Source organism: Zosterops lateralis, assembly GCF_965231275.1.
Source record: "Zosterops lateralis genome assembly, chromosome: 1".
NCBI lineage: Eukaryota > Metazoa > Chordata > Aves > Passeriformes > Zosteropidae > Zosterops > Zosterops lateralis.
The window spans coordinates 118,852,355-118,864,493 of record NC_139762.1 but is presented as its reverse complement, the minus strand read 5'-3'; the positions used below and the strand labels follow the sequence as shown (position 1 = coordinate 118,864,493).

The 12,139-nt window shown below is 42.8% G+C and overlaps 1 protein-coding gene across 10 annotated transcripts in view; it reads right to left on the bottom strand.

Moving 5' to 3' along the window:
* Positions 1-12,139, bottom strand: part of LOC310907274 (uncharacterized protein C8orf34 homolog) — a 246,560-nt gene that overhangs the window by 64,579 nt on the left and 169,842 nt on the right. For 8 of the 10 annotated variants that reach the window (XR_014589577.1, XR_014589579.1, XR_014589580.1 and 5 more), the window contains 2 exons: positions 7,927-8,078; positions 4,447-4,579 (listed from right to left, as the gene is read on the bottom strand). The exons of 1 other annotated variant lie outside the window; for it this stretch is intronic. The gene's annotated coding sequence lies outside the window, so the exon portion shown is untranslated. Of the gene's footprint in view, positions 1-4,446; positions 4,580-7,922; positions 8,079-12,139 lie in introns of all 10 variants that reach the window. One more of the 10 variants, XR_014589578.1, reaches the window with a different exon arrangement.

Below are 12,139 nucleotides of genomic sequence, written 5' to 3'. Positions count from 1 at the left end.
TACCCCTCCCCCTGCCTCTCCCGAGTCCCCCCAGCCCCCCCGGTCCCATTCCCCGGCCTCCCCGAAATCTCCCAAACCCCCCAGGTCTCCCCTTTTCCCCTCCCCCAGAGAACCCAAGCCCCCCAAGTCCCCTAAAACCCCCAAAACCCCCCCAGGTATTTTAAAAAATGCTCCGGCGTCCCAGGTTTCCCCCCCTCGCCAAGCATTTTGAGAATTCCTGGGTCCCCCGCTCCCCGCAGCCACGGCCAGGCTGTTCGGGCTTCCCGGGGCAGTCTGGCTGGCCAGAACGCCCAAACCCCCCCCACGACCCCCCCGATTTCCCCAGCCAACAAACCCAGAGTCCGTTTCTCATTCGCCGAGGAAGACCGCCAGTCCCCAACCCGCCCGGTGGGGTCCGGCAGCGAAAACGGCTGTGAGGAACCCCCAAAGGGAGACACGGAGGCCCCCCCCTCCCCAGAGAACAAAGGAAAAGGCCTCCATAATGGCGGCAGCCACGAGGTGCAGCCTCTTTGTGCCCTTCCCCCTTCTTCTTGTTCCCAGAATCCCTTTCAGCCCCCTCCCACTGGCCCTTCCCTCTACCCGCCCCCTTTTTCCTCACAAGGCTTGCCTCCGCCCCTTCCCCCGCCCCTTCCCCCGCCCCTTCCCCCGCCCCTTCCCCCGCCCCTTCCCACGCCCCTTCCCACGCCCCTTCCCACGCCCCTTCCCACGCCCCTTCCCACGCCCCCGCAGAGCCAGGGGTGGGGTTTACCCAACTCCTACTGTGAGGGCACCGCCCCGACTCCGCCCAGAACCTTCCCCCTGCCCGCCCCGCCCCCGAAGTGGGCGGTTCCTTCCTCCGGGGAAACTCCTTACCCTCCCCACCCCCTTTTTCCCCAGCCATGTTTCCCGGGTCCGAGCATTCCCGAGCCACGTGGGCCCGGGGAAGCCCCGCACCCCGCACCTCCCCTGCCCACCCTGGGACCGGGAGGGGATCAGGGCAAAACCCCAACAGCGTGGGGCTCGCCGCTGCCCCCGGGGGTGCCGGCCCCCCCTCCCCCGCCGGGGCTGCCGGCGCCCTTCCCAGAGCTGGGACCGCCCACTGCTTGGGCTGCTGCCTTCCCCCCCCCGCAGCCGCAGCCGCCCGCTCCCCTCCCCCCACCGAATGCCGGCGCTGCCGCCGCTTTTGCCGGGTTCCCGGGACAGTGGCTGAGCGGACCGGACCCCGTGGCCCCCCCTCCCCCTCCCCCCTCGTGGCACCCACCGGCAGCCGCGGCGCCCCTGCCCCAGCCCGCCCCCCCGCAGCCCCCTCCCACAGGGGGAGCCCCACCGGCACCGCCCCCGCCCTACCCCCCACTCGGGAACACGGTGTCCCCAACTGCACCTCCTTTGGGGAATGCTTTTCCAAGCTTTCAACGGCCACAGCCGCCCGTGCCACAGGCAGGCTGGGAGCAGCCCCCAGCTTACAACTGGGAACCTGAGGCAGCGGCTGGGGTCCCAGAGGGAGCGAAGCAGGAGCCCGGGGGTGCAAACACAGACGGGGTACCCACAGTTACTCCGGTAACATACCGAAGGAGCACGGGGCAGGGAACCACGGTAGCCACCTGGAAAGCGTTGTCACAGACGCTTGTTAAAGACCTCATGAAGGCATTAAAGGAGTATGGGCGAGATAGCCCTTACTTCGAAGGCTTGTTGTTTACTTCCTTTGGTGGAATCACAGTTGTACCTTTTAATCTGAAGCAGATTTTCAAGTGCCTCTCAAGCAAAATGGAATTTGAGCTATGGGAGGTCACTTGGAGAAAACTGCTGAAAGCTGCATTGCCAGGTTTGCTGGAGGACCCAACCACAGCAACTGATAATACAGGCATTCCTGCTCGGCTGATCGGAGGCCCATGCACTTTAGGCAAGCTGAGCCTGTTTACTCCAAACATGACTCAAATCCTCAATTGGCACAGAAAAAATTCCTCTCTCCATGTGCCAATCCAGAAAAGAGACCTAACAAGTCTCGACCCAGATTGTAATTCGGAAATCATCCACTGGTCCAGGGCAAGGGCCACAGCCCTGACAGTTTTTTTACCCTGGGTCTCGATAGCAAAATCCATGGGAGAATTAGGCCGTTTAGAATGTTGGGTGGCCAAACAGGCAAATTTAACAACTCAAGCTATAAGTGACCTCCTATCAGACGAACAGATTACCAGGCAGGCAACCCTTCAGAACCGCGCCACGATTGATTATCTACTTCTTCTGAACCAACATTCATGTGAGGAGTTTGAAGGACTGTGTTGCTTCAATTTATCATCTAAGGCTGAGAACATCAAAACATCAATCCAGCAGCTGCGAGGAATGGTCGAGTCCATCAAGCAAGAAACAGGGGACTGGTTTGACAACCTCTTCAAAGGTGTTGGACTCTCTAACATCGCCAGCTCGTGGATCAAAACCGGACTGTTGTTTCTGTTCATCATCTTAATTGTAGCCATTGCTTCTGGTTTGGTCAAAAGCCTGATCATGAATGCAATTTTCCCCACTACTACCCCCTCAGTGCATTCAGTGACACCTGCCATCGAATTCCCACCAGACTCTGACTCCAGCAGTGAGTGTGATTTAGATATCTACACTCCAGACCAGTGACACAAATAAAAGAAAAAGGGGGAGGTGTGGGGGTGCTGGAATGGTATCATAAGTTTCTTAGTTGTAGGTTTGATGTGATTTGGACTTTAACCCTAGCCTGGTAAAGTTCCTGTCTTGGATTGTGCTTATCAGAGGTTGATAAGAGTTGCCAAGACAACTCTAATCCTTTGCCCTGGGTTTCGATCATCCTATTGTATTTTCCCCCATCCCATTGTATTTCTCCCCCACATGTCCACCATCCCCCAGGCCCCAGAACCTTCAGGAGAGGTGTCTGACAGGGATTGGTGGGTCTCACAGGACCACATCCCAAATTCACCTGATTTGTTAATGTTGTGTATTGCATTTTGACCTTACCCACCTGGCCTTGTTTCATTGGTCTGGTAACTTGTATCCACCCCTGAGATTTTGGGGGAACAAAAACCCCCTGTAACCGAGGCCAGGGGTCACTCCCCAGAGGCACAGGCCTGGAACCAGGGGCTGCCCCCTGAGTTACCCGAATAAAACCTTTTCTCCCTGAGCCTGGAGTGTCCCCTCTTTCAAACCACGGCCGAGACAGCTAAGGCAAAGGTGCTGCGGAGCCAAGGACCCACGCAAAGGTACTGTTGGGCGTATCACAGCTAGCAGGGTGGCCCAGCTGACGCTGAGCTGACCTGAGAGACAGATACGCGAAGCAACAAGTACTGTCTATGTTTAACAGATGCAGTTACGGTAAAGTTAACCTTTTTAGAGTAACTGGGGAGAGTTGTGATGAGAATAAGAATTAGAACTAAATGTAATCTGTCACCAGACTGTAAATGTGTATCAGATTGTAAATGTAATCTGTTAACAGAAGTTTTTTGAAATATCTAGGGTATATTATTGCTATATATATTCCACATTTACACTAAGGATTTTTCTATTCACCTCAATGCTACATCTTCAAGAAATGGAATTTTCCTTCTTCATTACTGAAGGGCTTATTGCTGACTTTGATTACTCAGGTATTGCCATCATCACCTGAGCAAATTTCACATCCAGAAGTCATTCCCAATGACAAAAACAAAAGAAAATACCTTCCCCAAGCTGAACTTTTTATTATTTTTAAGACTTTTAGATTAATAATTAAAGTATGCATTCAATTACTTTAAGAATCTCTATTCATCACAAGTATTTAATAGTTTTAAGGAAGATAATTTTCTGCTGTAAAAAATAAAAGGGCACTACCATTATGCAGCTAAGGAATGTACAGCCATTCAAAATAACTAGATCAATCGTCTTTTATTTTGCAAAATGATAGGTTGCTTAAAGCCACTGAGCATTAAGAGATTAATAAAAGCGTCCAGGACGGCAAATAATCATAAGTGATGTCAGCATTTCTTCATGACCCTCTAATTTTATAGAAGACTGTAGAAGACTTTTACTTGAAATACATTAATGAACGAAGCCATCAATCAATACTTCTATATTGAAAAGTGCATTTTGAATTTCCATTGAAATTTCCATTTTACCTATATATATATTGCATTAATTCAGACATAGACCTAATATTTCCATACATGAGTGAGAGACAATTCACTTTAAATATCCATTACATGTATTTTTAGATTCTATTTAAAGCCCCAAGGAAGTGTATATGATATGCACGAGAATACCAAATTAACTCATTAAGATAAGCAGAATTTTGTTAGTGTTAAATCAATTTCTAGTAAAAGACTGCTTTCTTGTACTGATAATTTATGGAAAGATTTGACTGTTATAGCTCTCAGCAAATCCTTATGAGCATGTCTGTAATCTTACTATGCTGGAAGTATTACAGATAGTAAAAAATATGCTTAGGCATCATTTTTAGAGAATGTACTGTACCTTAAGGCATTGTGGAATCTTGATCCTCAAGAATATCCTTTTTCACTTTAGGGAACTTCCAAAACAGCACATAAAGTGGCCTCTCTCTGCCTTTTGGAGTGTTTGCTTCTAATGGTGTCACATGAACTTTCCACTCAGAGGAAAAAGGGGCAATACAGAGATTAATTAGGCAACAGATTGCATTAAAAGGATGGTGGGATTTAGGATCTGTATCACAATTCATTCTCTTTGTTTGGACAATCCCAATTCTGTAATGGTTCACACTGAATGTGGAATGAATGCTTTCTGAAATAGTTACCAGATAAGATTTTTTACTTAAATTTCACAAGCCATGTTCAATAGCTACAAATCTGTGTAATTCTGTTTGCATAAGTCTACAAATCCACTGCATATAAAACTATTTAAATCTGAATTATCATGGTCCAGGCTTCAATCCCACTCCTGCCCCTGTCCTGGTCATCCTTGCCATAGCTGTGTGGCTGAGAAATGCCAGAGTAATCCACCCTAGGTGGCTGTCTGGCTGAAAATAAACCTTTGATGGGGGAGCTTCCCTAAATGACCCTTGTTCAACTCAATGTGGCCTAAGGCAGAAGGAATATCAGTTTAGCAGGGTAGCCTGGATTTCAATGAGCTCAATCCACTCTGGGATCTTTGACATATGTCACTGAAACTTGTTGTCTGACAAGTCTAAATTGTGTTGGTTTTAGTGAAATAAATCTTGCCACAGTAAGAAAGGAATAGTTTTCCAGGTAAGAGATTTTCAAATAACATATGATTCATCTATAAAACACTGAGATTGTGGTAGCTTGAGACACTAACTGAGCAGGGCAGATAGATGCAACAGATCTCTTCATTGAAATTACATTCAACAACAGAAAACCACAACTCCAGATTTAAGACTCCCTGATAGAAGTTAAAAAAAGAAAGAACCCCCCGCCCAAAAAAGAAACAAAAACCAAACAAATCCTATCACAGACTTGTTCACTGTACAGATGTGCAGCAGACATGTGGGTTAGTTGCTGAGGCTGCAGTTGCAGTCTGCTTTGTACTGGGATCATGAGGAACATGATATGTGACTGCATCTACCACAAAAAATTGCGCACCCCAATATGAGCAGATCTGGAAAGCAAAACAGCTGAAGCCAAGGAACTGACTTCCAAACTCTCTGTGTTTGGGAGGACAAGGTGTTGGTCCAGATGAGCTCTAGTCTGCCCATGCAGAACAAATGCCCATGGGCTATGGGCCTGCATTAGTTCAGCTCCTGAAGCACATTTTCTGCTATGGCTTAGCTCAAAGAGCAAACTGTGTGAGGAGAAATCTCTGCAACATGGATTGATAGAGAACAGGATGAGTCTCCTCAGGAATGGTCACTTACCTGGTCTGAGCTGAAAGGCTCATAAAGATACACTCATGTATGTGCACAGTGCCTGCTGGGATGGGCTAAATGGACTTTGCTGAAAATATGATAGATTCCAGCGAGCAAACTGCTGGAAGTCATATGTGTGGAAAAAACTTTGGTGTATCTTAATACTCCTTCACTTTTAGATATGAGGAAAAGTTCACCTTTGATACCTGCAAATGCCTTTCTTAATGGTGTTTTTTAATTCATGGCCAAATGCTATATGAAGCCTTATATATCCTCTGGTTTATTCCAGGCATTTTGCCTGAATAAAGACATTAGGATCAGGCTTATAGATTCTAAATTCTTAAGATCCTTTGGGAGACATAAATCATGACTTCATATAAGTTGGCTGATTCTAGTGAAAGAAAATACATGTAAGAATGTGTACTTGTTAGAAATATATTTTTAAAGATATATTGAAAAATCAAGTCCTGTTGCGCTGATGTCATCTACGAAGGTGGGGCACTACCTGTGAGGTACTTCAATGTTTTGTGGGTTTCTATAAAACCTGGCCAAGGAGCAAAGGCATTTCAGTTTAACAAGCTAATAAATAGTTTTGAATAACTTACCTTGTGTCTCATAGCATTTGAAATCAAAACATAAAGCAAAGCCAAGGAGGATAGGAAAAAAAAAAATGCAAGGCTGCCCTCTGTCTCTTGCACTGGAAGGGATGCAGGGACAGCTATGGAAGCAGTCTCTTTTTGACAGTCGTGATCCATTGGCTTTTCTGTTTTCTACCCTCTGCTTCAGTAAATGGAGCATTATGCTGTATTACATAAAACTAAAAAGGTATTCTTACACCAATTCAAGGTTCATTAAACAAAAAACTGCTGTGCAAAACATTTTTCAGGGAATTACATGACCTCCATCAGTATGCCAGAATGTTCAAATAATGCAGGAGGAAATAGTCCTCTACCTTGAGATTTAGCCTAGAATTGACAGAGGTGATTTGCATTTAACATTTTTCCTGGGTTTGGACTTTTTCTAGGGATTTTTAATGTTCTTTCAGGATTGCGAGAAAGTCACCTTGTTAGCATTGCAGCTTCCCCAGCTCCCAGGTAGTCTGGGAACACCATTGTCATCCAGCCAGACATTTCTAAATTAAGAGAAGTGAAAGAGGAGGAGAAAGGCCACATTCATGTAGGATGAAAAATTTTAATGGACAGGGTCCTCATTTTACTGCTGGGAGTAGTAAATCCATTGAAGTGACTTAGCCATAGGACAAACATAAGTGAAAGGAGCCTTAACTGCAAAAATTTTATTGTTGGCTGATTAACTAGTGTCTAAGCTGACAAGTTTTGACTCTTAACCTGCATTTGAGACACAATGCTTTTCTGTGACTGGTGTCTAGAGGAGAAGGAATAAGAGAAGTAAATTATGAGAATAATGTAATTTAACAGTAGCCCTAATTTCATTGCAAATGCTTTGATCTTTACTTACTTAGTTTAGCTACTTTGGATGAGAAACCTTAGGCTTTTACATGTGAAATAGCAGAAATAAATTTTTGAAAAATGGATTTTAAATATTAATTCTTTTTCCTGAAGTATCATGCCATGGAGAACATCTGCTTTTTAGCTTCAAAAGGCACAAGACTGAATCCACACATAGAATTTCAACCAGTTCTTGTTGTATTTCATATAAGAGCACATGAGCACTATGTGACCACTGTGGGGCCATTATGCAGGTTGAACCCACAAATCTTTAGATGTCTGCCATCTTTAGTCATACCTGAGTGCCCTCATTTAAGGTAGGGAATTAAACATGCAGCAAATGAGAATCACATGGGTAACATTTGGAAAATAATTACAATAACTATGTAGATGGAAATGATCCAAGAAAAGCTTTGGCAAAATGAGTTCTGAAGTACATTTCATCTGTGTTTACATTTTCCACACTGAAATACAAAATTTATATTGTTCCCCTTTACTCCACCTGGGAAATGAGGGATATTTCTCTTCTATGTTTCCAAGAAAACAAATATAAGATTGGAAATAAATGTTAAACTGTTAGCTTAAGGGTGTATTTTCATCTTGTTTGGAGCAATAATTTTTAATAGCATTAATAAGAGGCATACATACTGGGAGAATAAGTCCACCTGGGCTTGTGTGTCAGAGGTAACTGAGCTGAGCTGTGCATGTCTTTGTCTTCATGGAGTGATCCAAGCAGTTTTGTTCCTTATATGCACAACTACCTCAGTCACAGTGTTTGCCCTTCATTTTCCAGTTAGTTCCTTCATATATAATTAAAAGTTTCTGTTACTTGACTAGATAGTACTTCAGAAATACGTAATATCAATTTATTAACCTTTTCAGATTAATTTTCACAGTAAAAAAGTGGTAAAAAGTACTCATCAGTGCCTACTTGTGTTAATATATTACAGACAAAGCTCAGAGAAGTATGAGAGATAAGCGTTATTAAGTGTTATTATTTGTACTATTTCTCTATTAGAGAAGCATGTAAGTCTTTCAAACTTAAGGCTCCTTATTGTAGCAAGCTCTGCACAGAGCCCCAAACTTTTTCCCTGGAGAGACCTGTAGGCCTTCCTTGTGTCCCAGCCACTCTCTAGTACCTTCCAGTAGGTCAGGCTATGCCAGCAATACCCAGTCAGACTCCCTTCTGCTGTCCAAATAAATACCAATAAGTAAGGGGTACAATAGGCTACTTCAGCTAGTGAAAGAAGGTGAGGCAGCTCCTTAGCCAGAATAAACTGAGATGGACCATAAATATGAATTGGAAGCTTGTTTAGCTGATGAGTTTAGATGAACAGTCAGTTTTTGACTGATGTCTTGCTTACTAAAGAGCATTGCAGCAGAGCAGCAGGGATTTAAATAGAATAGATGGAAGCTTGGCTGGAATTTTCCCATGAATGCAAAAAAGCATGTAAAAGACAACAGATGATGGCCACTGAGGCTGGCAGCAAGGCTGGCTTAGCCAAGAAAAAGGTCAGACACAGAACAACCCAGCAGAGGATAAGTGGTGCAGGGAGGAAGTTTTGTCCACCATAGGAATCAATAGACTTTATCAACAAAAAGTGGAAGGAGAGGAGATAGCAAAACTAAAAAGAGGATCCTAGAGGTGGTGTTTTGAGATTAACTACCTGAAACAGATTAAACAGACTTTCTTCTCTGACTTAAGCAGATATAATTTACAGCTACAATAGGTAAAACAACTAAGATGCATCCAAACTTGGTTTTGAATTGCATGTACTATTAAAGCCACTGTGATTTAAAGCAGCAGAAGGCACTGCACTGAGATTAGTAAACACAGACCAAAAGGCAATAGCACAGATTACATCATTCAAAACAATTAAAAGGACAATAAACAGAAATAATTTCATGTTGTGAACTAGTAGTGGCATTAGCTCTTACAGCAAGTGAACCCCCATTCTGTTAAAACACAGCTGACATTCAGATAAAATAAATAAAGCTTGGTAACCACCAGTCCAGTCTTGAGCATCTCACTACAATCATTAAGTCAAAACTAACAAAACAATTACAGTAGTGTCTGCACAAAAGGAACACAATTTTATCCCACAAGAGGGGTCATCCAATGATCTCCTAACTTGATTTCTGACTACAATTTAAGATCTTCTCCGAAGTGTTCTACCCTTTAATTCTGTGGGTCTTGCCATGGCAGATTGCACATCCACTACAGTGCAAAACATTCAGAAAAGAGTCTGAAAATTCACCCATAAATCCTACAGTCAAGTACAGTATTAATAAGTAAGGGAGTCAGCATATGCAAACTTCCTCCAGTGTCAGCAGTGGGAAAACTGTATTACATGTAAAATAAACAGAAAATTTGCAAACTGGTAGAAGGTCTTAGTTCTCAAGCTTAGCTTGGCTTCAGCTCTTCATGTATTGAAAGTACCAAATAGACAATTTAAAGACCCTGCTCCCAACCTTCATGGCTCAATGTTGTGGGTCAAAGTCTACGTACTCCTCTAGCTCCAAAGTCTACCAGTACAATTCTGGGGCTTTACTCTTCATTTTACAGGGTCTCTGGGACAAAGTGTGGCAGGACTGCCACATCTGCACAAGGAAAGGGATTCTCAGGACTCCTCCAGAAAGCAGGGCTTGTACTAAGATAAAGAAGACAGACATAAGTATTCACTGGTAAAGGCCTGTTCGTAGCAGAAGGTCTTGTAAAGGTGGGCCCACACTGCTGGTAGAAACTGTCATTCATATTCCTGTCTTTAATCTAGCTTTCAGGATATTTTGTGAAAAATCTTGGCAAAGCTTAATTATAATAACCCTGAGATCCTGAGCTACCCACATGGCCTATAACCACATTTCTATTTGGTTTGTGAGTATATCCTGAAAACATCTGGAATTTCCGGGACTTCACTGTACTAATAGCCTCTCTAAACAGTAAATCCAGCCACACCAAGAGCTGTGCTGGACCCATCTTATTGCTTTTCCTACCCAAAAACATTTCTGAACAGACATCAAAAAGACTTTTTTCAAAAAAATAAAATTGTTCTACTTTGTGCTGCAGTGTACCCCATATTTTTCTCTGTCCTGTCATGTCCTTACCCTGTGAAGTGCCTAACATGTTCTCTCACAGCTGCCATGCATATTTTTTCTCAAACTTTAAAAGTTTTCTGGTTTTTGGAACCAATCTGGAATGTTTGGCCGGCACTAGAAACTCATCTTGGAGGTGTTTAAAGAAAATTTAAGATTGTATCACTGCAGATGATTAATATCTGCATGAGGGACATATATGAAATTAATTCTCTCTCCTTTCGTCATCCTCTGAGACAATAAGAGGACAGCAAGGTCATATCCCTCAAATAATTCATAGCTTTTTGGCACTTTCTGAAGAGATCTATTACTCAGTAAATAGATTTACTTCCTGTATCGATTATGAACAACAGACATTTTGTGGAATCTTTCCCATATTTCAGGAAAGAAACCTAATTTCATCTCTACAACATGAGAATGTCATAAGAATCCTTGTGACAGCAAAACCAGATAGACGCACAATATGTGAGATAAACCCTATGTTTAAAATCCCTTTGAACGGATATCTGCTTAAACAAACTGCTCCCAGTTGTCTAACTTCCACCTCTACTTATATAATGTTACAGAAAGAAAAAGAAAACTCCCACAAGCTTTCTTCCTGACTGTACACTTTTTATTTACTCCATGTACTTTTTATAGGAAAATGTGTTCTTTAGTTGCCAATTGCTAATATGATTTCGTGCTTAGTAGAAAAATCACAATCTTCCTTATAAATTAAAAGCATCACAGATAATTGATCTAACACACTTGCCAAGCTTTTTCTTTCTGTCAATTTAGATACAGTATTAAAAATCAACTTGAAATAATAGAATGGTTTATGAAATGCAGCTACTGTCTGTCTTGTTTTTTTTTAAAGTAAGCTTGTGCCAAAAGGAAAGCTCACATAGAGCCAGAAAGTCTGTATGAAATTATTTACTACCCCCCAAAAATGCACTAAAGACAAATCGAGTTCTGAACTTTCACTGATCTCTAATAGGGCCCCCTACAAGAAATTATTTATTGTTCGTGGGCCAACACTAAAAATGTGATTAATTTCAATGTCTGAAATATGCTTTGATCATAATTATTGCATATTTGAATGAATCATTAGAAAACCCCACCCTTGTCTGGGATGGGATTGCAAGTATCCTGTTCTACAGTAAGGTGTAAGTCAGGTGGAGTGGTTGGAGGGAAGAGAGAGGCAGTAAGTAACTTTTAAAACAGGATGGCGTGACTTTGTGCACACTAACATTGATTGCAATAAATCTTTTCTGCTTCAAATCAGACATTCCAGTGCTCTATCACTGATGAAATTCAGATTTCAAAGGCTACAGCCAGAAAGCCTGGTTTCAATCCACCATTGGAATGGGGGCATGGGTGAAGGAAGAGAAAAATGAGCTAAACTGAAGATGATGAGATCAGCTTTTAAAGTGCAACATAGTGTGTTTTAATTGTGGTTTAACATATATAAATATATAATTTCAGAATGTCAACTGTCACGTTCAGAGAGACAATATGAGGTTATTCCAATCCTTCTTAGTGAAAGCAAAAAAAGCTAGCTCAGCAATATAATGGAAAAATAGGGGTTTGAAATCAAATTACATTGAAAAAACAAAGAGGTGATTGATCTAAATTATATCCTGAGAAAACTCAGAAAATAACAAAAATATCCACTCTTCAGGCTGTTCATCTCAGAGTCCAAAAAAAGTACAAAAAATGCAGCGAAGCTGCAGCGAATCTTGATTCCTTCAGTGCTGGCATGTTGGTAGGGTATACATGGAGAATGAAT